Source organism: Ochotona princeps, chromosome 19, assembly GCF_030435755.1.
Source record: "Ochotona princeps isolate mOchPri1 chromosome 19, mOchPri1.hap1, whole genome shotgun sequence".
Classification (NCBI taxonomy): Eukaryota; Metazoa; Chordata; class Mammalia; order Lagomorpha; family Ochotonidae; genus Ochotona; species Ochotona princeps.
The window spans coordinates 6,230,266-6,256,004 of record NC_080850.1 but is presented as its reverse complement, the minus strand read 5'-3'; positions in this window follow the sequence as shown (position 1 = coordinate 6,256,004).

Sequence of the window (25,739 nt, the reverse complement as noted above, 5' to 3'; positions counted from 1 at the left end):
AGAGAAATCTTCCATCTGCTGGTTCACTCCCCAAATGGCATAACTGCCACAGCTAAGCTGGTCCAAAGCTATGTGTCAGGAGTTTCATCCAGGTCTCCCAAGTGAGTGTAGGGACCCAAAGCCTTGAGCCATCCACTGCTGCTTTCCCAGGTCATTAGCAGGGAGCTGGATCAGAAGTGGAGCAGTCGGGACTAGCACCCCATATGGGATGTTGGCACTGCAGGCAGAAGATTAGCCTGATAAGCCATCACGGCTGTCCCAGAAAATGACATTTTTAAAATTTATTTTGTTACATCCATAGTTGTTTTTCACAATCCACAACTTCTATGGTTTTTTTTTTTAAAGATTCTCTGCCTGGGCATGAATTTCAAACATTTTCATACTCTTACATTTTCCTTTCACAAACGTAAGTTTCTATTCCCATTTCCTTGAACTCCTTGTAGTACGTTTGTATGTGCAGATACTATGCCATTTTACACAAAGGTCTGAAGCGTCCATAGACCTGTGCTGATGTGATGGATGAGACCCTACCCCTCAACAAGCCATAACACATCCATGCTTGAGGAAGAGAGAGCCCACGCAAAGAACAGGATGTAGTCATTTTCCTCCAAACACTCTAGATTGTTCTGTGACAACAGGACTTATGCTTCCCAAGATGGTCGCAAATGCGGCAGAGAGAACAATGACAAACTGTGTATTTCCAGCACCAAGAGTCAATACCAGCAGAGCAGCATTTCAGGAGACCAAGCCACACCCAAGGAGACTGTAGATCCAAGTTGGGGGCCAGCAGGAGGGGAGACAGCCAAACACAAGTGCTGAGAGCAAGCCAGGAGGTGCCTGACCCTGGCCACAAGTCACGTCATGGGAGTGGCTCTGCCTGTCTCGAAAGCACATAAGTAATCACCATAACTGGGAAACATTTCATTCTCTGCCTTCCATTCCTGGGTGTGGAAAACCCAAATTACACACTTAAAACCAAGCATATCATTAACTTTTACAACTTTGAAGTCTCTCCTAATTTGAACAAGGTTAGCAAAATGTCGCCCAGTAGTTCCATTAAGGAATTGACTTTCATGTGAACAAAGTAGGTTTCCTTTAAGGGGAGAGAATGTCTTTCAACTCTTGGAGTCCACTATTCACAGCTCCTTCCCTTGAGTCAAGAAACCTAGGGCAGAGGTTGAACCCAGTGACTTGCCATGCTGGTTAGGATGCCTGTGCCCCATTGCTGAGTACCTGGCTTCGATTTCCAGCTCTGGTGCCTGATTCTGGCATTTCTGCTAATGCATTCCCTAGGAGACAATTATGATGGATAAAGCAGGTGGGGCCTGTGCAACATGGAGAATGTGGATTAAATGCCCACTCCCAGCTCCAGTCTGCCCCAGCCCTGGCCCCTGCAGGAGAGTGAACCAGCAGACCGGAGCACTAGCTTCCTATTTATCCAAGTTTTTCTGCTTCTGCAATATAGACACAATTTTTTCTCATCATTAAAAGATAGGTTATAGGACCATACCTGTGTCAGTCTCAGAAAATAAGTTACTAGGCTAATGGGAAGAGCAAAGAAAGCAAGTGGAAAAGTAAAGAGAAGGTGAATTTCAAGATAATCAGAAGATCAGGCCACTGCAGTTTTCCAGGTGAGAAGTGGAGGAGGTTGGTGACTGATGGAAGCATGGAGAATCAGGACTGAGTTTGAAAATACAATCGATAGGGCATACTAATGGATGAGACTGAGTCCAGGCAGCTCCTTGCCAGGCCTCAGGACTTCACTGCAGGAGAGGAGAAATTGAGCCACAGTTTCAGATTCTGACCAGGGTAGCCCGTGAAGCTATGGTGGGAGAGACAGGCTTGATCTTGTTCTTGGGGAAAGTGGCCAGTCGAAGAAATCCATGCCTGCCCAATTACCCGCATTTCTCTGCTTCAGGTATGTGGCACATGAGGTCAACATCATGGATAATTAAAACCCTTTCATTAATTTTAATTGATGCTTTTCTTCTCTATCTCTCTCTTATGTAATAGATATCTTTGGCAGCCTTCTTTACGTGCCCTCAAGCTCTTCTATTTGGCTAATGTTGATTTATTCCTGGATTTTCTTTTATTTGGATGTTAATTCGGGTCAGCTTCATCTTTTTCTCCTCAACTTGTGTACCAGACCTGGGTAAGGTGGGTGGGAGGGAAGATTCACAATCATGCAGAGAATTTGTTTTAAAGGTAAAAATCTGGAATTCTGGAAAAGATTCAGAGGAGGCAAAGTTGACATGAGTACTTCTTAAGAATATAGGGTTTATAGGGAAGAAATCGTTCAACTGGTAGCTATCATTTACAGAAGATCTCCTTGTTTCCAGTGCTGTTTGGCCAAGCACGGTTATTACGAGGTAGAAACTGAGGCAGAGAGAGAGTACAGCCTGATTAACATCTTCTGCCCAACAAGTGGGAGGGTTGAGGAGTCCATGGCAAACCCTTGCTAAACCAGGGGTCCTGGCAGCCTCCCACCCACGATGTCCAGCCAACACTACGTTTTCTGTCTTGAAAAGGTCCCTCCTTATTGTTAAGGAATCATAGGCCAATTAAATTTATGAGGCCGTAAATATTCATGGCCTGCTACCACACGAAGAAGACACATAGACAAAAGGAGAAATCACGTTCCATGCCCACACACAGCTTGTCTATCGGGAGGCCAAGAACCAAAGATGAGGGCAGGGAAATAGCTAACCCGATTTACAAGCCATTGGATGAAATGTCACAGGCCCCTAATTAATGCCTAATGTGCTGCATAAATATATATTGACCTGAGAGTCCAGAGGTGGGACAAGGCAAGTGAGTTAGCCTGAATATGAAAATGCATTAGTGGGGCCTGGCGTGGTGGCCTAGCTGCTGGGGTCCTCGCCTTGAATGTGCCGAGATCCCATGTGGACGCTGGTTCTAATCCCAACAGCTCCACTTCCCATCCAGCTCCCTGCTTGTGGCCTGGGAAAGCAGTTGAAGATGGGCCAAGGCCTTGGGACCCTGCACCCGCATGTGAGACCTGGAAGAAGTTCCTAGCTCCTGGCTTCGGATCAGCACTGCACTGGCCGTTGCGGTCACTTGGGGAGTGATTCATCAGATGAAAGATTTTCCTCTCTGTCTCTCCTCCTCTCAGTGTATCTGACTTGGTGATAAAAACACCCAGGTGTGGCTCTGGGAAAGCCACGGTGAGCCCACAGAGACGTGACAAACTGGGCCCTGAGAGAGCTCAGATGTGTGTGTGTGTGGATACTGCAGCCCAGCCTCAACCAAAAGACCAACTCCAGAGGGCAGATGAGATTTGGGAGCGGGTTTCTGTCACCTTTGTGAGAATCAGGCTGGCCCAAAAAATCAAGAAATAAAACCATCTCTCGGAAGCCAGGATTTGGGCACCACTAAATCTGTTTCAAGAGTAGGAATGTCCATTTCTAGCCTGCATGTCATATTTTTCATGATGTCAAGTAAAAATGTGGCTTTAATTTGTTCCCTTAATCCACAAATTTGTTCAACAAAATTGTGAAATGCACTAAATCCAATTTAGTTCCAATCCGGCTGTCAGAAGGACAATTGAGGGTGATGAAGGATGGAGCCAAAGAAGATGTCTTCGCCCGGGCACCGGATCCCTTCTGTTAGGGACGCAGCCCAGGCCTGAAGGCAGGGAACATGGAGAACAAGAGCTCCGGTCAGATGCGAGCCTGCTTCACAGTGCAGCTACCCTCTCAGCAGGTGGTGGTGCCTGGAGCCACCACCGAGTTTGAGCCAAAGCACAAAGATCTCAGAGCTGCACTTTTTCCCTCTGTCATAGCAGCTTCTAACCCCTTCTTTGGGCATCTTTGGGGGACATTAAGAGGACATAATGACTGTAAAACACAGCATTAGGAACCTAAGTGATACTTGGTAGAAGGAAATTTCATGGAAAAGTCCAGGCAGGGGGCAGGTGCTGTGGCAGAGTGGGTTCAGTCACTATTTGCAAGCACCAGCATCCGTATGCACACTGGTTTGAGTCCTGGCTACTCCATTTTCCCAGTTTGCACCTCGGGCCCATCTTGGAGCTAATTCTCAAGGTTGAGCACATGGGGACCTTCAATTCCACCTGCCCATTTCATCAGGAATAATATCAGCCCCACGTTAGCATGAACTGAGCAGGCATGACATTCCCAGATAAGGAGGTGTGGGCAGACAGATACTACAAAAGAAAACATTTTTAGTTTTTATTTTTTCCATTGGAAAGCCAGATTTATAGAAAGAAGGAAAGACAGAAAGATCCTCCATCCACTGGTTCACTCCCCAAGTGGCCACAACATCTGGAGCTAAACCAATCTGAAGCCACGAGCCAGGAGCTTCCTCTGGGTCTCACACAAAGGTGCAAAATCCCAAGGCTTTGGGCCGTCCTCCACTGCTTTCCCAGGCCACAAGCAGGGAGCTGGATGGGAAGCAGGGCTGCCAGGATTAGAACTGGTGCCCATATGGGAATCCGGTGCATTGAAGGAGATAACCCAACCATCAAGCCATTGCACCCAACCATCAAGCCATTGCACCAGGCCTAAAGAAAGAAATTTTAAACATACTTAACTTCAGTACCCATAAGAGTAATTCTTTGCAGTTCAATTGTATCTGGCAGGATCTAAAGTGCTCCCTGGGCTGCACTCCCTCATTGCATCTTAGCCTATATAAACAAATGGTCTTTATTATTATTATTATTATTATTATTATTATTATTATTATTATTAGAAAGGCAGATATACAGAGAGAAAAAAAGATAAAGAAAGATATTCCATCCACTGCTTTACTCCCCAAGGGGCCACAACTACTGAAGCTGAGCTGATCCGAAGCCAGGAGCCAGGAGCTTCCTCCAGGTCTCCCACACAGGTACAGGGTCCTAAGATCTTGGGCCATCCTCCGCTGCTTTTCCAAGCCACGAGCAGGAGGCTGGAAGAGAAATGAAGCAGCCAGGTCATGAACCAGCACTCATATGGGATCCTGGTGGAGGCAAGGCAAGGATTCAGCCACTAGGCTACCATGCCGGGCCCTGACAAGTGATCTATCCTAACAAGGTACATGGGACTGCCGCAGCAGGATTTGCTGCTCTCACCTTTGGGTCTAGATAAAGTGCATGTCACAGGAAGTGACATCAGGGAGCTGAAAGGACAGGGCTTAAGGAAAAACAGACCTGGTCCTACCTTCCCCCCACACTTCAACTGCCCCACTGGGCAGGCAGATCACTCCTACTCCCCACCCCCTTCGCTTATGCCTGCAATGGGGCACATGTGCACATTACCCTGGCCAACTTTCATTGAGTGTTTACTATGCTCCAGACACTATTGTAAGTGCTTTATGGTCATTACCATATTTAATCATCACAGCAAATCTACACGAGTTACCAACAGTGCCTGCAGTGGGGCACAAGAGGCTGAGTATTCTAGGGTCACGCAGCTAGCAAGTAGTGGAGCCAAAATGCAAATGTAGACCAGCCCAACTCCGGCACCCCGTGCCACAGCCCCACCTTGTGCTCCTTCCGGATTAAATGAGGTAATGTGCGTGCAAGAGCTATGCAAACTGTAACACACTGTATAAATGTCACTCGTTATTACTTCTCTCCTCCCGCCCTGCCCATTAAAGCCACGAGGGACCTAATGAATCTACCATTCAGATATTTTCTCACAGCTCTAGACTGGATACCCTGAGTTCACACTTCCTCCCAGTTTGCTTTTGCCCGCAAGGCTACACCTAGGGACATCTCTGATTCTAGATTCATTGGGACGAATGGAACCTGCCTCCAGGGGGTGAATGCAAGAGGCATCATGCTGACAGAGCACTTGGCAGAGCTGGACCCGGATGGAGCTTAACTGTGTTCACCAGCTGAGCCTTCCAGCCTGACTTCAGGTAACACAGAGCTCATCACTGGGTGTCAGACGACTTCCTCGTCCCCCCAGAAGCCCTTAGCCTTGGCTTCTGCTTTATCTCAAACACATAGCTGTTGTTAGCAACAATCCAAAAACAAAACCCTAAAAAGTTTGCACATATATATAAATAGTAAGAGAATGGAGACAGAAAGTGTCTTAGTGGGTGTCAGGTACAGCAGGTGTAAGTCTGCGTCACAGGAGGGGGTTTCCCTTGGGAGTGATGTAAAAGCTCTGGGATTAGATAGTGGTGCTGGTTACACGGCATTGTACATGTACTTGATGCCACTGAATGGACCACTTTCAAATGGTGAAAACGGTACATTTTATGCTATGTGTATTTTACCATGCCAACAAAAGAGAGAGAGAGAGAGCGTGACCTCACTCCCCAGAGTCAGCGAAAGCAATGCTTTATGTCTTTCCACCGGTTTTTTTAATGCATATTTTTGAACAGTTAAGGTCAGAGCTGCAAGTTACAATCTTGTTCCTTCCCTTTTCAACCCAACAGTATGTCATTGTGTTTCCCTCATATGCTACATAACAGTGTTGGCATGGCAAGGGTGCTTTTTATCAACTATTTATTTACTAATATTAACAGACACACTCACCAAAAAGAATGAAGGCAAGACATAGACCAGGAGAAACTGCTTATGACACAAATATATGACAAAAAGACTTCAATCCAGAACAAAGAGCAAGTCAGTAAGAAAAAGATTAAAAAAAAAGACAGAAAGAAAAAGAAAAAGACACAAAGTTACATATATAGAGAGAGGAGGAGAGATAGAGAGGAAGATCTTCTGTCCGATGATTCGTTTCCCAAGTGAGCGCAACAGCCAGTGCAGTGCTGATCTGAAGCCAGGAGCCAGGAACTTCTTTCAGGTCTCCCACGCGGGTGCAGGGTCCCAATGCATTGGGCCGTCCTCGACTGCTTTCCCAGGCCACAAGCAGGGAGCTGGATGGGAAGTGGAGCTGCCGGGATTAGAACCGGCGCCCATATGGGATCTTGGGGCATTCAAGGCGAGGACTTTAGCCACTAGGCCACGCCGCCAGGCCCTCCAGTTGTCTTTTAAGAACAAAGCTATTATGAGCATTTTGGTATTCTTGCTTTGTTGGCTATTACAGTTTTCATTTTTCTTGGGTAAGTACTTGGAAGTGGAATCCCTGAGACAAAGCATAGGGACAAGCTTCCAAGCTGATTTCCCAAGCCGTGTATGTAACATTCCCACTCCCCCACTCACAATGTAGGAGATTTTCATGCATTCCCTTTCTTGCCAACGTTGCGTGTGTGATTGTCACGGTATCTCATCGTGGTTTTAATTTTCAGGCCCTGGGTGAGCAATGTTGTTGAATACATAGTTCTCACACTTCTTGTTTGTGTATGCATCTGATTTCTGAAGTTTGTTTTCAAATTTAAGGCCTATCCTTTAAAAATTGGGTGATCTGTCTTTTTCTTTTTCTTTTTCTTTTACAGACCTCTCTGTAAATCTAACTTTCAAATAAAAACAAATAAATCTTCAGAAAGGAAGGAAGGAAGGAAGGAAGGAAGGAAGGAAGGAAGGAAGGAAGGAAGGAAGGAAGGAAGGAAGGAAGGAAGGGAAAGAAAGAAAGAAAGAAAGAAAGAAAGAAAGAAAGAAAGAAAGAAAGAAAAAGAAAATCAATGATACAGTGTTCTGGCTGCAATACTCGCAATACTGGGGCAGAAATCAAGAGTCTCACCCTAACCCACTTCTACCCCTGCTTCTTGATGACCTTGGGCACGGCCCTTCTCCTCCTTGGACTTTGGTCCCGTAACCTGTCAGATGAGGGTTATACGAGCACACCTGCATCGGCTGTGACCACAGGTAATCCTGTGGGTGCCTTGAACACAGTTTAAATATGCTGTGAGAAACCGTGCGGGTGTACTTAGGTAGGAGCAAGTGTTCAGCTTGTAGAGCAAAAGCAAGCGGATTTGTTTGTTCCTCCAGCAGGAGAGAGGGCAGAGGGAGGAGCAGGGAGTCCAGATACAGCCACAAGGGGGCACTGCCCTCAGACCTCAGGCCTGCCCTCACATTCACCATCCCCTTGGGAACAGATGATGGAAAGCTGGTGAAGGGATGGGAGCCTCCTGTACAAACCAGCATGAGCCAGTCCTGAGGAAGCCCTTGGAAACGCCAGGACCAGGAGAGAGATGGAAGCAGGGACATCCTTAGCCAAGACCCCAGCTTATAGCTTAGGGTGGAGCGAGCACTGGACCTTCACGCCCAAGGACAAGACCAAACCATTGGAACCTGAGCTCCATTGATCCCAGTCTCCAGAGACTGGAGAGTATCACAGCATCTTCCCAAAGTCCTGCACCTGCACAACAAAGCCTGAAGGGACAAGGAGTCCTTGCAGTTCCTCTCCTTTTTCCTCTACCTGTAATCCACTCCCTGGCCCTGGGTCACAGCAGCTGCCACTCCATGCCACCCCCCTCCTCGCCTCTCCTCCCCTCCACCCCCGTTCAGGTCTGGGACACTGGGATACCCTGGCCTAGGGTGGCGAACAGGGGCTAGCAATGGGTGCTCTGTGCACACAACAAAGAGAAAAAGTGGGAAGAACCCTCTGCACTCATCACACAGGCTTTGAGTTCCCACCCTCTGAATAAAATAATAAAATAAAATTAATAATTTTACAATTTTTCCAAACTGCCTGGCTCCAAAGGGGAAGGGGGGGCTCTCTATAGCCCCTATTCAGTAGCCAAGAATTAGCAAGGAAAACACTGCTTCCCACTCTCTAATTGATGCCCCTGCCAAGGGGGCCCAGGTAAAGCAGATCCTGAACACGCGTCTTTGGGGAATTAGCCTCAGGAAACACGTTCTGCCAGGCACGTGGGCTTCCTGTGGCAGGCCTGCGAGGAAGGGGGCCGGTGGGGAGCAGCAGGGCTGTTCCATGCTTATTTTCTTCACACAAAACCATTTCTTTTTTGAGATGAAAAATGACTCGTGAAGCCCCTCCCAGGGAAAGCGTGAAAAGTAAGCAAACTCAAGACATAAAATGAAAACAGGGGCCCCCTCGGTGGCACCTGCAGGGTTGGAGCAGCTCACGTTACAAAGCCCCCCCCCCAAGTGGCCCCGGGGAACTGTTTCCATTACAAATAGCCCAGTTCTCCTTGCAAGTCAGGCAAAAGCCAAATTAGTCAGATTACATCAGGATCTATTTTCCCGTAGCCTACATTCTGGGCAAACACCTGCCCGACATAATTCAGACGGGTGCCTCGGCAGCTTCCCAGAGCCCGTCAAAGTCTCAACAGAAATGGGTGTTTGGGTTTGCCTGAGTTCAACTGGGTGACATGCTTTTGCGGAATGCGAGTGGCTGCGCGTTGACTTCTGGCACCTTCGAAGGTTAACCAGCTCTTGTCGTTGTGCCCAGAGAGAGCTGGAACTCAGCAACCTACGTTTGAACCTCCTCTCACCTTGCCAGGGAACAAAGTTACACACAGGGCCCACACGGAAATCTCCAAACTGGGGAAGAGCGTGGAGTCAGAGGGCAGGCGGGGAGCAGGACACCTGCAGGCAGCTGACACCTTCACAGCTGGGACGACCCTGGGTTCCTGCCAGGGCCCGAAGCCCACACTCCTTTCTCCTTCCCTACAACCCAATTAACGCCCTGACCTCCTCAACCTCCCCCGAGGTAAACTTTATTATTTACGTTGTCATCACCCAGTAACCAGGGTAATTTGTGTTTTCAAATGACTTGTTATGCAGAAAAAATGCCTCCAAACCAGTGGATTAAAGAAATCATGGTACATCCTTGGCTAATAGCAAGGATCTGAAATACTGTGTGATGACTGGCATGAATGAGCGGGAACACTAGGGCCGCTAAGATGTGAGGGAGGAAAATCAGATTGTAAAATGCTAAAAGAAGATGATCTTGCTTATTGAAAAGGATGGGAAGACAAAGAGGCATGTGCAGACACAAGGGCCCTTCAAAATGCTGATGCAAAACGCAAGTCGTGAATATACTATGCACAAATTTCAAAATTTTTGAGTTTTTTTTTAAGATTTTGGTTATTTATTTACTTGAAAGGCACAGTTACAGAGACAGAGAGACATTTTCGATCCAGTGGTTCACTCCTCCAAATGGCTACACCACTCAGGGCTGAGCCCAGACTGAAGCCAGGAGCCAGGAGCTTCTTCCCACTCTCCCACTTTGAGCCATCTTGCACTGTTTCCCCAAGCACATTAGCAGAGATCTAAATCAAAAGTGGAGCAACCAGGACTCCAATAGATACCCCTCTCTGGGAGGCTGGCACTGCAGGCAGCAGCTTAACATATCCACAGGGCCAGTCCCGTCAAAAACTTTCTTTTTTTTGGCATCAAAACCAACTTGTCTTTTAATCCTGTTTTCCATCAACTTCTGGAAGTATCTTGTAGACACACCTGAGTCAGAAAATGCGTGAAAAGTGGACTGAGAGAGGCGTGATGGGCCATCATCAGCAAGTATCTCCTCTGGGCACAGGCTGGTGAGAAAGATGAGGAGGACATGCCATATTCCTTCTGGAATATACTAGAAACGTTTATATGAGAATGGAGTCGTGGATGACTTGTATAAAAAGGAGGCTCCGTAATGCAATAATCCAGGTGATACAACCCAGCACTGAAATCCCGACACTGAAGAAGAATTTGCCTCTCTAAGGTGTGTGGCAGGTGTGGCTCTGCAGGGCTGAGTCTCTGCAACCTCTTGTGCTTTTCCTTGATCCAAACGCGGGCCAGCCATGCACACTGCAGCATCTCAGGTCCTGGAAACCGGTTTCCAGCAGTGACATTGGGCTAGCTCTTACAGCTGTGGCCACTTGGACTCTGCTCCACACAAGGATGGGACTCATCCTTGACCCTGACCTCTCTGAGCCTACAGTAGATGTTGCTTAAGATGAGTATGAAAATAGCAAAATCAAGAAAAAAGCACTTAGCTCAGTGCTGACACATGTGAGTTATTAGTAACAAAGGCTTTCATTCTGTTGCTACTTCCCCCCTCACCCCCCAAGACATATATATATATATATATATATATATATATATATATATATATATATATATATATATACACATATATATATATTCAATGAAATCTGCAGCTTTGCTCCTAGCAAAGAAGGGCAGTATCAATAGCCCAGGCATAAATGGAGCTGGTCCCCACGCAGCCAGCAGAGAGCGCTCCAAGCTGGCCTCAGGTGACACATTTCTGTGGGTTTCCCCGGAGGCCCAGAGCCCACAGCAAAGCCAGAGGAATTGTGGAACCAGGATCCAAAGCCAAAGAAAAGAGGAGTCTGATGAAGGAGTTGGGCCCCCTGAAGTTTTTAGGAAAGAGAGTAGGGAGAGGCAGGGAGGTGTGCCCCGGCAGTGGCATCTTGCCAGGGCGCTTCAGCTGTGTTCAAAGACTAGGATGGAACTGAAGAGCCAGTGTCTACTGAACACCAGGAAGTGACCAGCCTGGAGCGGGATCGTGGACAATCATCAACCCACACCAGGCCCTGCCAATCTCTCGGCCCCGCCAGAGCCACTGGAACTGCAAACCCTACCATGGGCCCCCGGACCCTCTTTTGTCTCATACTTCACCAGCCCAGGTCATCACCACAATTCTTTCCCCTATCCACGTTGAGTTTTTATGATTTGTGATGATGTCAATGGGGCAGAGAAAACACAGCTGGGCTTGTGTGCCATTGGCAGAGAGGCACTGGGCGAGTGTGCGCCTGTCAGCCCCCAGCCCTTCCAGTCCCCACCACCTTCCTTTTTTTTTTTTTTAAGATTTATTTATTTTTATTGGAAAGATGGATATACAGAGAGGAGGAGAGACAGAGAGGAAGATCTTCCGTCCGATGGTTCGCTCCCCAAGCAGCCGCAACGTCTGGAGTTGAGCCAATCTGAAGCCAGGAGCCAGGAACTCTTTCGAGTCTCCCAAGTGCAGGGTCCCAAGGCTTTGGGCGGTTTTTGACTGCTTTCTCAGGCCACAAGCAGGGAGCTGGATGGGAAGCGGGGCTGCCAGGATTAGAACCGGCACCTGTATGGGATCCCGGCATGTACAAGGTGAGGACTTTAACCACTACGCTATCGCACCAGGCCCACTCTACCACTTCTGATGGAAGGAATCACACAGCACACATTCCTAAGACACTTCTCTAATAAGGAACAACAAAGTCTCACACATGGGTAACAGGCTCCCAATCGCTTGAGCCATTGCTGCCTCTCAGAGTCGACTTTGGCTGGAAGTTGAAGTCAGGAGCCAGAGCCAGGGATCAGACCCAAGCATTCCATGTCCCACCTGGCATCTCAGGCAGTAGGGGGCATATTAAGCAGCAAAATCATCCACAAAAGAGCAAATAATATGACATCAGTTACGGTTTGAGAGTTGAAGCAAGAAGGTAACGTATTGCTTGGTTTGGTGTCAGCCAAGAGCTATGCAGTGCAGTGTGTCAGACAACTCAAAAGGGCCCCTTGTGCTCTGCAAATCTGCGGAGGACCAACCAGGGCAGCGTGAGCATGAACAAATTTTAACAGAGGAGAGAATCCACAAATAAGGAGCCTGCAATTAATGAGTCTCCAGGGCATGCTTACCCCAGCCTACCAGCCACCTTTCTCCTCTTGTCACTTCAGACCAGAAGGAAGATTAGGGCAGGCACTTGACCCACAGAGTCAATCCGAAGGACCCATCCTCAAGGCTCCAGGGCCCAGTTCTAAGATTGGCACTTCCAGCACAATCTCTCACAGACCTTCTCGGGGCTTTTTATACTGAACATAGTAGGGAAAGATTCCAGAATTGCAGAGAAGTGACTCTGAACTACTGAGGAGCTTGTCCCTCGCCACGCTGACCCCCCATTCTGCGGTGAGAGAAGGTTGGGCACAAGCTCGTGTCAAGGCTGGGGTTTTTGTATGTCTGCCCTCAAGTCTCCCAGAGAACCATGGATCTCTCTACAAATTGCACTCTGTTTCTTCCTCTGGTGGCATCTCCCAAGCAGAACAAAAGGCTCAGATGCCATGGTGTGAATGTGGCTCCAGCCCACCAGAGCTCTCGGGAAACTTAATTTCTGAGGCGACAGAAGTTAACCAGAGGGAATCTTTCTTGCAGGAGTGGATACCATCTTGTAAGATCAGGCTGTTTCCAGGATCCTGCATCCCGCTGGTTTGCTGTGTTCTCACGCATCCACCTGCCCTTCCGCATTCCACCATGAGCAGAAGTAGCACAAGACTCCCACCAGAAGGGACCGTCTGATCTTGCCTCCAGGACTGGGACCCCAAATCAATCTCTTTTCCTTATAAATAATCCAATCTCGGGAGTTCTGTTATAGCAGCAGAATCTGGGCTGGCACCACATTGGCACTGCCATTGTGGCCCTCTCTCACATCCTCATGTCAGAAGCTTGGTCCCATAGAAACACCCGAGCCCTTGCAGGCCCTCTGTGGTTTCTGACCTTCCATGCTCCCTTCACTCCCCAGCCCAGCTGTCCTCCAACACTTCCCAGCCCCAGGCTGGGTTGTCTACCTCTCTCTTCAGGGTTCTCTATGCCCCAAGCTCAAGATCCCCCTTCTTAAGATTGCCAAGCTCCCACCCCAGCCCCACTCCTACATCAACACACAATGTTAACTTCAGATGTTTACAGAATGTGAGCCTCATGCCACATGCGCTGGAGGGATCCAGTGGCAGGGGGCAAACTGTTGTATGTTTGGTCTGAAATCCGAAGTCCAGGACTCTGCTATCGCTTCTCACCTAAGGCAAGGGAAATCCACAAAAGCAAGTCTGGACTGAAACATTTCCCATCCGAACGACCTCTTGGAGTTCAGAAAGGCTTTCACACAGTGCTGTGTTCACTGTCTTCAGAGCTCACAAAAGTCCTCAGCAGGTGCTACTTCGTTCTCTCTTTAAGAGATGAGATCCTTCTCTGGGTGACTTTAAGGAAACTGGCCCTCAGAGACAGAAAGCACTTCTGATTTAGTCACATCCCCAGTTAATGACAGAGCAGGACCCAGGATGGTTTCTGGGCTGAGATGAAAAGTTGAGTCTTAAGTTAGGAGCCCCGAACTCTAAGACAGTAGTGTCCCCCACAGCACAGGACAAGCCACTCGCCTCTCTCACACGTGGTTCCTTCCACTCTGATTCTCCGTCTAGGTCTCAGGATGGTTGACTGCCTTCCTGAGGTTCAAGAATGACCCTGTCTCATTGAACCCACCCAGACAGGTGACCAACAAATCCTGGAAGATCCCAGTTTGAAAACTTGAAATGCACATCCCAGGAATTCCCCCTATCCTTGGGCACTTCTTGCACAAGACTCTACAGTCAGCCACAACACATCAGCAAGTAGAGACCTGTTGCATGAAGAGTAGGTGTTGGACAACAAACACGTGTCGCACCGTATGAAAAGGGAAGCAGGGCACTTGCCTGCCATGTTCCCTGGGTCCGCTCTTCTGTTGCATCTCCCCTGCGCTTGAGTCTTCGTAAGGATTCACATTAGCTAGTGGAACAGCAAGCCTGACAGATGTTTTGCCCCCCACCGAACTGGCCAATGATTTGACTAAAATTAGGACTGGACCCAATGCCAAAACAACAAGCCAATTAATCCAATCCCATTGGCCAACAGAGTGGAAAGAAGAAAAAACCAAGGCCAGCCATCTAAGTGCAATGGTCCAGCTGAGGACAAATCTGATTATTTCGCTGCCTTGGGCAATAAGCTCAATCATGTTACCTTGAGGACCGGTGGGAGACCCAGACTAAACTGGTTGAACTAAGCCAATTGCTCTTCTCTTGTCAGCTAAGTTCACATTTTCCGGGTTATGTAACAATTGCCTACATTCAACCCTTCCTGGGAATCATTATTTTCAAAGGCCTCTGAAGTGCGTTATGTAAGAGGTCCTAGTTCATGCATTATGAGCAGACCAAGGCAAAAATGACATTTAAGATATTGCACAAGTTTTAAAACTAGTGGCTCTGCAAATAAACAGATGTTTAAAAGAAAGGGGAAAATATTTGTAAAACCCAATAAAGTGTGACAGGAGCCAAGCAAGATGAAGAGAAGTTTAAAGCTGGGGTGAGCCACCTTCTCATGGCACACTCGGCTCTGGAGTGATTGGCCACATAGAAGAAAGGACTCGTGCTTCAGGACCCGGCACAGTAACCTAGTGGCTCAAGTTCTTACCTTGCACACGCCAGGATCCCAAATGGGTGCCAGTTCTAATCCTGGCAGCACCAATTCCCAATCAACTCCCTGCTTGTGGCCTGGGAAAGTAGTCGGGGAGGCTGTACCCACATGGGAGACACAGAAGAGACTCCAGGCTCCTGGCTTCAGATCAGCTCAGCTCCAGCTTTTGCAGCTGCTTGGGGAGTGAATCAGCAGATGAAGATCTTCCTGTCTGTGTCTCCTCCTCTCTGTATATATGACTTTCCAATAAAAATTAAAATAAGTCTTATTAAAAAAAAGAAGAACTCATGCTCCATCTACCCACCCCTTTGCCAACACTAAGTTTTTTAGATTTGAAGTAAAAATTAAGAGGGACCCAGAAAGGGATTTCATCTGAGAATAACAAACACCCTTTAGGCAGACTCAGTCCAAATACCTGGCCCAGCTCACCTCAAGAAAAGCAAAGATAGAGGCCAGCATTGTGATGTAACAGGTAAAGTTTCTGCATGTAATTCCAGCATTCCATAGGAGTGCCAACTCAAGGCTCCCTGCTAAGGCATCTGGAGACCAGTGTAGGATGTTCCAAGTGCTTGGAACTCTCCCACCCATGTCAGAGACCCAGATGGAGTTCCAGGCTCCTGGCATCAGCCTGACCCAGCCCTGGCCGTTGTGGCCATTTGGAGAGTAAACCAGCAGAGAGAAGAACTCTCTCTCTCTCTCTCTCTCTCTCTCTCTCTCTCTCTCTCTCTGTCTCTCTCTGTCTCTCTCTCTCTCTCTCTCTCTCTCTCTCTCTCTCTCTCTCTCTCTCACTCTCTCTGCCTTTCAAATAAAATTTAAAAAGGGGAAGAGATAAAAGCCCCATGATAGGACATAGACTTCTCCCTTTGCCACTCACTCAGATCATGCCAGCTTACACAGTGTGGCACCAGCAACGTAACATCTGTTACGCACTTACTGCCTACCAGTCCTGTTTACGTACCTGTAAGTCAGATCCACTATTCACATGTCCTGCACGCACAGTTCCACCAACTGCGAGTCAAAAATATCCAAGAGCAAGAATCTATCTCTGTACTGAACACATCAAGAGGTGCTTTTTAGCCATGACTCCCTAAACAACACAATATAGCAACAAATTGCCTTGTATCAGGAATGGTGAGATACCTGAGGGTGAATCAAACTATATAAGAGGATGTGTGTGTGCTATGCCAACACTATATATGCCATTTCATATAGAAGTCCTGAGCTTCCGTGGGTTTGGGTATCCACAGAGATCCTGGCGTGAATCTCCTGCGTCCATCATCTTAATCATCACAGCACAGTGTGCTAGGTACTACCGTTAACCCTAATGTGCTTCAGAGCAGCGGAGAAGCAAAATGCTTTGCCCCAGTCTTGTGGGGCCAAGGAGTCAGGATCTGACCCAGAGGGCTGACTCTAGGACTGAACTCAGCATTTCCTTCTGTGGACCTGCTCTCAACCTCCTGGATTCCACGGCCCTGTCTTCCACACTCTGGCTCCAGTGACCTGCTGCAAGACCTGCTGGAGCCTGGAACCATCCTGGAGTTCTAAACTCAGGTTCAGCTGAGACCCAGGAGGCTCCCAGGGTGGGCTTGTGAACGATCCTGAGGCCTCTCAAGAGGGAAGCTTAAAAAAATCCCAAATAAACTGGGCTTACATACTCTTTTTATTTTTTATTTTTATTTTTTATTATAAAGTCAGATATACAAAGAGGAGGAGAGACAGAGAGGAAGATTTTCCATCATTTGATTCATTCCCCAAGCAGCCGCAATGGCCAAAGCTGAGCCGATCCAAAGCCAAGAGCCTGGAGCCTCTTCCAGATCTCCCACACGGGTGCAGGACCCCAAGTATTTGGGATGTCCTCGACTGCTGGATGGGAAGCAGGGCTGCTGCCAGGATTAGAACTGGTGCCCATATGGGATCCTGGCACATTGCAAGGTGAGAACTTTAGCCACTAGGCTACCTACTGCGTCGGGGCAGCTTACATACCCTTCAGGTAGTAAATGTAAATGCATTTCCAACTGACTTAAAATCATCAACGAATCACGTGATGGGAGACCCTTTTAATTTAATGAGTGTGATGTCTTGACAATGTCCTGAAAGACTGGGAATCTTTCTGTCTTTCCTTCCAGACGTTCACAGTGTCAATTTTATCAGGAGGTAGGTTAGGCTGTCCTTGTTCTTGTAGGATGGTGGTCAGCAGAGGTCATGACTAGTGTGTCCTCACTACGTTTGGTATGATAGAGAGAACATCTGGCTTTCTGAGAAGCCTTGTCTTCCCAAGAGGCACTCTCCAGCTCCCCTGGGCCTGGTCTTGACCCCAACAGAGATGAGGCAAAAAAAACAGAAGGAACACTGGCTGATGTAGGCACTTGAATAGTGACAGCATGGAGTGATTGAAGCACCGCATTCACCACCCAAACATCCCCACGTCGTGGCAGTTGCTAATGGCATTAACATTGGTGATGGTCCTTGAGGAGTTTGGGGGCAGTGACCATGTAATGGAGGAGAGTGAAGCAGTTAGGACCACGTTTAAGGTCGTGCCCAGAGATTTGCAGAACACAGGACTGATGAATAACTAAGAGTTTGAAAGTTGATCACCTTTGCCTCGTGAGAGAGATCTGGGAGAAACATGGCAACCTTTGCTTTAAGGATCTCATTTGCTTGAACTTGTACCTCTACCTGACCCACAGATTTCCCCCCAAGACACACTTATCCCCTCTGGCTGGTTGCATCAGAGCCATGGGTAGGAGACGCCCTCAGCTGGTACAACCTCTTCCAGATGGTCAATTAGCTTTGCTTCCGAGTTGGGAGTAGCTCAGACATCAAACAACTCAATTTATTCATTAACTTGCAGAGTCCAGAGTGGGCTAAAAGGATGTTGGCTTAAGTAATCAAGTTTCCATTCTGGCTCTAATCATTCCAATACCCCATTTCTTCTCCCTCCAGACTCAGAGTCTTCTGCTCAACTCAACGCAGAGTGTTGATGAGAGAAATGGAAATGCAAAAAAAAAGTTTTAGAATTTTTTTATAGAGCACAAACAGAAAGAGAGAGAGGGAAAGAGAGAGAGAGTCCCACAATGGGCAAAGAGAACCCTCATCAGATGTTAGTAAAATAATGCCTTCCACAACACCAAGAAACTCACTCCTTGCACCTGGTAATGGATCAGAGAAGAGGCCCACCTAGGGAAACTTCCTTCAGCAAAGATGCTCTCTCTAGCCAAATGTAAGCTCCTCAGAACCTTCCCTCCTAAATATTAACTCTGGGCTTCCGGGCTGCTCATGGTGAGTCCAGTTTCAGCAAGAATCCACCTCACACCCCTGAGGTCTCTTCAAGTGCCTCACTTGCCGTCTTTGATGGCAAAGTCCTTGGCTGGTCTGTAAGAATCCCTGTCTTGGTGTGTCCTTTTGGTGCTTTTTCCTGCACAGATCCCTCTACTCTACTTCGTAGGCAATACACCCCACTTGCTTCCGCCGTATTTGGAGTTAATTCTGAATTCTCTCCACACTTTTTGCTTTTACTGTTTTAGCAACTGTTTTAACAATCTTTCTTTTTTTAAAGATTTCTATTTACTTTTTTATTAGAAAGTCACATTTACAGAGAGGAGAGACAGAAAGATCTTCCAACCGCTGGTTCACTCCCCAAGTAGTCACAACGGTTGAAGCTGTGCTGATCCAAAGCCAGGAAGCAGGAGCTTTCTCTGAATCTCCCACAGGAGAGCAGAGTTCCAAGGCTTTGGGCCATCTTTGACTGCTTTCCCAGGCTACAAGCAGGGTGCTAGAAGGGACATGGGGCAGCTGGGTCACAAACCGGCACCCATATGGGATCCCAGTGAATGCAAGGTGAGGACTTTAGCCACTAGGCTACAGTGCCAGACCCTGTCTGAACAATCTTTTCTCCTTTTTTTTCTTGTTTTTAAAAGGTTTTCTTATGAAAACATAGGAAGTACACTCCAAGATATAGGAACAGGGAAAGACTTCTTAGAAAAGATGCCAAAAGCAATCAAAGCCAAAATAAACAAATGGGACTACATCAAACTAAAAAGCTTTTGCATAGAAAAGGAAACAATTAACAAAGTGAAGAAGCAACCAACAGAATGGGAGAAAATTTTTGCACACTACATAAGTGGTAGGGGACTAATATCCAGGATTTACAAAGAACTTCAGAAACCCAGGGACAGCAAAAAGAAAAAACAACCATGTAACAAAATGGGCAAAGGAAATGAACAGACATTTCTCAAAAGAACAGACATATGAAAAGATGCTCAGACTCCCTAACCATCATAGAGATATAGATGAAAACTACGTTGAAATACCACCTAACTCCAATGAGACTGGCCTATTCAGAACTCAACTAACAGTACCTGCTGGTGTGGATGTGGGGAGAAAGGCACCCTGCTTCACTGTTGGTGGGAGTGTAGGCTAGTACAACCACTGTGGAAATCAGTACGGAGAGTGCTTGGAGAATTGCAAATAAACCTGCCATATGACCCAGCTATCCCGCTCCTAGGAATATACCCAATAGAAGTGAAATCTGCATATCAGAAGGGGATCTGTAATCCTATATTTGCAGCAGCACAATTTACAATAGCAAAGACATAGAAACAATCCAGATGTGCGTCCAAAGAAGAGTGGCTAAAGAAACTGTGGTACATCTACTCCATGGAATATTATTCAGCTATTAAGAAGAATGAAATTATACTATTTACAACCAGGTGGTCCCAACTAGACACCAGTATGCTCAGTGAAATGAGTCAATCACAAAAGAACAAATACCATATGTTTTCTCTTATATAAGGAAACCAGCATGGAAAGTGTAACTTCAATAACCCGATCCTTACTGTTTTTTGTTTGTTCATTTTGATGTTTTTTTCATTTTATTTATTTATTTTATTTATTTTTATTTCAGTTTTGTTTATTCCAAATAATTTCTTTTCTCTTGTCAAATTCATCGCTGGCTCATGGATTACACAGTGGCATCATTTTTCCCAATAGACTTTTGTGTTTCCTTTTTGTCTGTCACCCATGTGTTGATTACTCAGTGTTGTGTTTTTTCATGGTGCTGTAGTTTGTTATTGATGTTGTTGTTGTTGTTGTGGCTGTTGTTCTAACTCATACCAGTTGTTGACCTTGTTTCATGGCTTCTCAAATATGGAAATGTAAAGTGATAGAATACTGAGGTCTACCATATCCAGATGTGGAAGTATAATAGAACATGCATCCCTGCTTCCAGACAAAAGATGGATTCCCAATGAAACTGATGGAACGTGTAGACAATGGGATGCTGGACTGTCTGACATTGTCTGTACCAGCAATGTCAGGGCATACTTAAATAAGAGACTGATAGAATTATGATTCCTTGTGAAGGACTACACCATTGTAGTAAAATGGGGAAAATCTGTTGGGGGTGGGAGTTTGGGGGGGTGGAATCCAAGCCTATATGAAATTGTACCACATAATTCAAAATTCAAAATAGAAATATATTTTAAAAAATAAATAAATAAAAGGTTTACTAATCTATTTTAAGTTTTTATTTCTTCTTAATTGGAAGGCAAATTTATGAAGCAGAGAGAGAGAGAAGAGAGAGATCTGTCCACTGGTTCAGTCTCTAAATGGCTGCAATAACCAGAGTTGAGCCAATTCAAAGTCAGGAGCTTCTTCTGGGTCTCCCGTGTCAGTGTAGAAGCAGCTGGACCATCCTTTGAGGCCTTCCCAGGTTATTAGGAAGGAGTTAGATCAAAAATAGAGCAACCAGGACTCAAACTGGTGCCCAGATAGGATGTCAGCACCACAGGTGGAGGTTCAGCCTTATACCACCACTCCAGGCCCCTATTTATTTATGTATTTATTTATTTAAAGAGCAGGGGTGAGTTCAGATGTTGCTGCATCAACTGAAGCAATAGATGATGTGCTGTGAAAGGAAGAGGAGGTTTCCTTGAAATTAGGTAATTTCCTTGAAATTACCAAGGCTGCTAGTAGGCGATGCTGTTACAGGAACAGGTTCTGTAACAGCAACTGGTTAACAGTCACAGAGGCCCTGAGTCATCAAAAGCACAACTGATAATACAAGTATTGAGTGTCAACACAGAGATCTGCAGAAATGGTGAGGAGAATCCCGGGTCTCTAAGCAGAAAACAGATGTAAGCGCCGAGAAGACATCCCTCAAAGTTCTACAATTAATGAAATCGGGATGCCTGGTTCAGCAATGCAGAGATATTGCTTCAATGAAAGCTGCAATGGCTTGCTCAGGCTTTAGACCTGGAAACGTTCACTATAGGAGAGTTTGAGTCTCCGGGAGAAAGCACTTAGAGCACCGTGCCCCCGAAGCATTCTACATCCAGATCCCAAATCCTGGAAAATCCCAGACGTTTCAAGAATCTTGGACACCGTGTCATTCCTGTCAACCCCCAGAAGGGCAGGGGCAGAAGAGAGCCAGGTAAGAAACAGAGGCCTGGCCAGCTCTGGCTCGCAGTCAACACACTCCAGGGTCATCCCCGGGATCTCAACGAGCCTGGGTGGTGACTTGGAGAATTCTGCATAGATTTGTGCTTGACAAGTGAAGAAAGCCAACCTGGGTATTTTGAGGCTGCCTTTCATTTCATATTCTAGCCAAAAGACAGCCAATAGACAACACTATCATACTAAAGGGAGAATGGCAGAGATTAGGGCTACCCTGAAAGACCTAAAGAAGCAGCAGCAGCATTCCTCAGCATGTCCTCACTTAATTCATCCATCTGGCCCGTATGGAAATCCAGAAGTAACAGTCACTGTTGATGGGGGTCCTTGCTCCTCTGTTAAAAAGAACTCCCCAGGACCAGCACTGTGGAATAGCGAGCAAAGCAGTGATCTATGATGCTATTGTCTCACATGGCTACCTGTTTGTGTCCCGGTTGCTGCACTTCCCATCAACTCCCTTCTGGTGTCTTGGGAAAAGCAACAGAAAATGACCCAGATGTTTGGGCCTTTGCTACCTGAATGGGAGTCCCAGATGAAGCTCCTAGCTCCTGGGTTGGCTTGGCCCAGCCCTGGCTGATGTGGCCATCTGGAGAATGAACCAGGAGACTTCTCTCTTTCTCCTCTTTGTCACCCCCTCCCTTTTTCTCGGTAACACTGACTTTGAAAGTAACTAATGAATCTTTTTTATAAAGCATCTCCCACCTCCAACTACCAAGAAAAACACAACACAAAACAGGACGTGCCTCTGGGTTCTTCAGGCTGCATATCCCGCACCTGGGGATTCTGCTCCAGCGTGGCTCACTGTGTGAGCTGAAGATTTCGACTATGACTGGTAGTGAGAGCAGAAAAGGACTCTGCAGTAGATCCGAGTGGTGGGCAAGCAGCATTGTCACATGGGCCACAGGACACAGTGGCTTAACACATTAGGGACTGCTAGAGTAAGAAAAAAAAATGCCAAGAGGACTTCATGGAAAATTCCAGTAGTTAAAATCACAGGTTAGTTCCCTAGATTCCTAGAACAAGGTCATGCTGTGTATATTGAAGAATTGCATAATTTTCAATAAAGTGCTTATGACTTACTGTTGGCTACTGAAGCACCTGACCCACAGGACATGAAACGAACACGCAGCAAAACTGTCCATCGTGAGCCACCAAGTCATAAGGTTGCACAGGCCCAGCTGCAGTTTGTCTTAAGATGGAAATGGCACATTCTAGGTTGAATGGGCCAGAAGGTACAAGTGAGCTTCTTGAAATAGTTGACCTAGCCCAGAACACCTGCCACCCACCAGCACTGTACAAATGCCTCTCTCAACTTATGCAATGACCCATGAAGAGTTCCCTGTGAATGACTGACAACGGGCAGATCTGGCACTTTTACTTCCGTTTTCTTCACGAACTTGTGGCAGTGCCTGCATATTGACAAATGTCTAACTGAGCCTTACATGTGAAGATCTCGGATCACATAATACCTGTGAAACAGCATCTATCATACAAGAGACATTCCACACAAGATGTTGGCACCATGCCCTTGCATGCTTATAGTCAAAGGGACCAATGGACATAGCCAGTTATAACAGGCAACATCCAATACCAGCCAGGCAAGCCACCAATAGGCATAGAGCAGCCATGGTGGTAGAAACTGAGACCTTAGGGGCCGACAGATTGGTTCATAGGCTAATCCTCTGCTATAACCCCAAGATCCCACACGAAGCACCAGTTCATGTCCCAGTTACTCCACTTCCCATCCAGCTCCCTGTTTGTGGTTTGGAGAAGCAGTGGAGGATGGCCCAAAGTCTTGGGAATCTGTACCTGCGTGGGAGACCTGGAAGAGCTTCCTGACTTCAGATCAGTTCAACTGGGTCATTGCACCCATTTGGGGAGTGAACCAGCAGATAAAAAATCTTTCTGTCTGTCCTTCTCTGTGTAAAATCTTTCTTCCCAATGAACATAAATAAATCTAAAAAAAAATAATAGCAAATAAAACATGAAACTTTGTTGTTGCTTTAAAGAAAATAAACAGGGCCCTGCATGGTAGCCTAGCGGTTAAAGTCCTCACCTTGAACATACCGCTGGGATCCCATACAGGCAGCCCTGGTTTGTGTCCTGGCAGCCCTCTTCCCATCCAGCTCCCTGCTTGTGCCCTGGGAAAGCAGTCAAGGACAGCCCAAAGCCTTGGGACCCTGCACCCGTGGGGAGACCTGGAAGAGTCTCCTGGTTCCTGGCTTCGGATTGGCTCAGCTCGAGCCATTGCGGCTGCTTTGGGAGCGAACCATCGGGCGGAAGATCTACTTCTCTGTCCTCCCCTCTGTATATATCTGCCTCTCCAATACAAATAAATAAATCTTTGAAAAAAAAAAAACTAGGCGGCAGTATTCAAGCCAGGTCTCCCATGGTGTGACAGGGTCCCAGTCACATGAACCATCCCCACTACCTTCCAGGGTCTTCCTGAGTGGTAAGCAGGAGGGAGGAGCTGAAGCCAAGTACTGACCAATATGTGACACAAACATCCTAGCCAATATCTGAAGGTCATACCGAACCTTCACCCCCTTCTGTCCAGTTTGGATGGTGGATGATGAAGGATAGCGTTAGGAAGGGCACAGTGATCACAGATCCAGGCTGCTGTGTCCAGCAGAGGGACTAGCTGAGGGACCAGCTGAGGGCAAGATTCACATAGGAGGAAAATGACGACTGAATATGTCATCCCAAGACAAGACACACTGCAGTGGTGGGGATTATCACTCATGCCCCTTGGGTAGGTTTCAGTTTCTCTGCAGAAACAGATTGCACAGAATCCTAGGGAACAGATCCTATCTGAAGCAAATGGATCCAAAGAGGTCATTTCCTACTTGGGAGGGAGCCCAGTCATCATGCCATCTCCCTCAAGTTTCTTTCCCTCCTGGCCCTGAGCTGACCACTACATCTCCATCACCTCCATCAGCGGCACCTGCATGCCCCTGGGCCAACCTGCCCCAGCTTCCATCCCACTATCACATGCGATGATATGAACGATGATATGAACACAATGTATCCCCTCTGAACCTCACACTGAAATAGGATTGCCTTTGCGACAGAACCGAGAGGTCTTGGGCCCTGGAAGGTCATGAACAGGAGTGGGTGTCTTTTTCTAGGGAAGTGGGTTCACTGGAGAGCTGACTGTGACACCGCCAGCCCAGCCCCAGTGTTTTGCCTCTTTTGCAGGCACCTGCTTGCCCTTCCACTTGCCCCTGAGGCCCCAGGAGGGTCCTTAACTGAGCCAAGATGCTAGCATCATGGCCTTGCATTTCCAGCCTTTAGGATCTTGAACCAAAATGAAGCTCTTCCTTAACAACCACCCAGAGTTAGGCGTTCTGTTACAGCAACCAAAAATGCACCAGGACACAGTGACCTCAGGGAAATGACTTCACCTCCCCAGCCTCAGCTGATTGCATGAACAAACTGCAGTTTAGACCCCAACAATGCTGCCTGTTGGGGCACTGGGTTAAACCGTTACATTTGCAGGATCTCTCCTTTTATTATCTGCAATGGCTGGGCTGGCTTTGACCTGTTCCACGTTAATGTTAACAGAATCCAGGCCCCATTTAAAAACAAAACAAAATAAAACAAAACAAAATCCTACTTCTATATAAAGGGAATTGGAGGTCCCCAAAGACAACACTTACACTAAGTGGGCTGAGAATGGCCTTGGGCTCACTCCCCAAGGCTCTATAACTTTCTAGAGCCTCTGCAAACAGATTGCTGAAAACGCAGGCCCCACCCCAAAGCCAATCTGGCATGCCTGTGCCACGGAGTTGTTTGCTGGCTGCTAGCTTGCTGCTACTGCCGCTGCTGGAAATAGCTCTCAAAACTATTATGTGCTGGTTCCCATCTTGTCAGTTCCTCCCACCATCTGAGGGCCAAAGCCCGGACTCTCCTCCTCCGCTTGCCCCGGGATCCTGAGAGTGAACAGAAAACCACGCGGAGGAATGTATCCATGCATTCACTCACTCATTGCTCATCCCAAAGATGAGCCTGTGTGGTGTCTGAGATCAAGGCGGGGTAGAAAGAGAGCAATCAGAGTCTCCACACGGGACTTGTCCACAGGAGTGCCCACACTCCGCCTTCGACCTCCAAGGCTGCCCTTCCCCGAGCATGGCCAGAGAAACCACTTGAGAAGCAGCGTCCCAGGTGGCCCTTGTGAAATGCAGCGTGCCCTTGCCTAAGTCCAAGGTCAGAGAAAGGCTGCCTGTCTCAACACACACTGTGCATTGA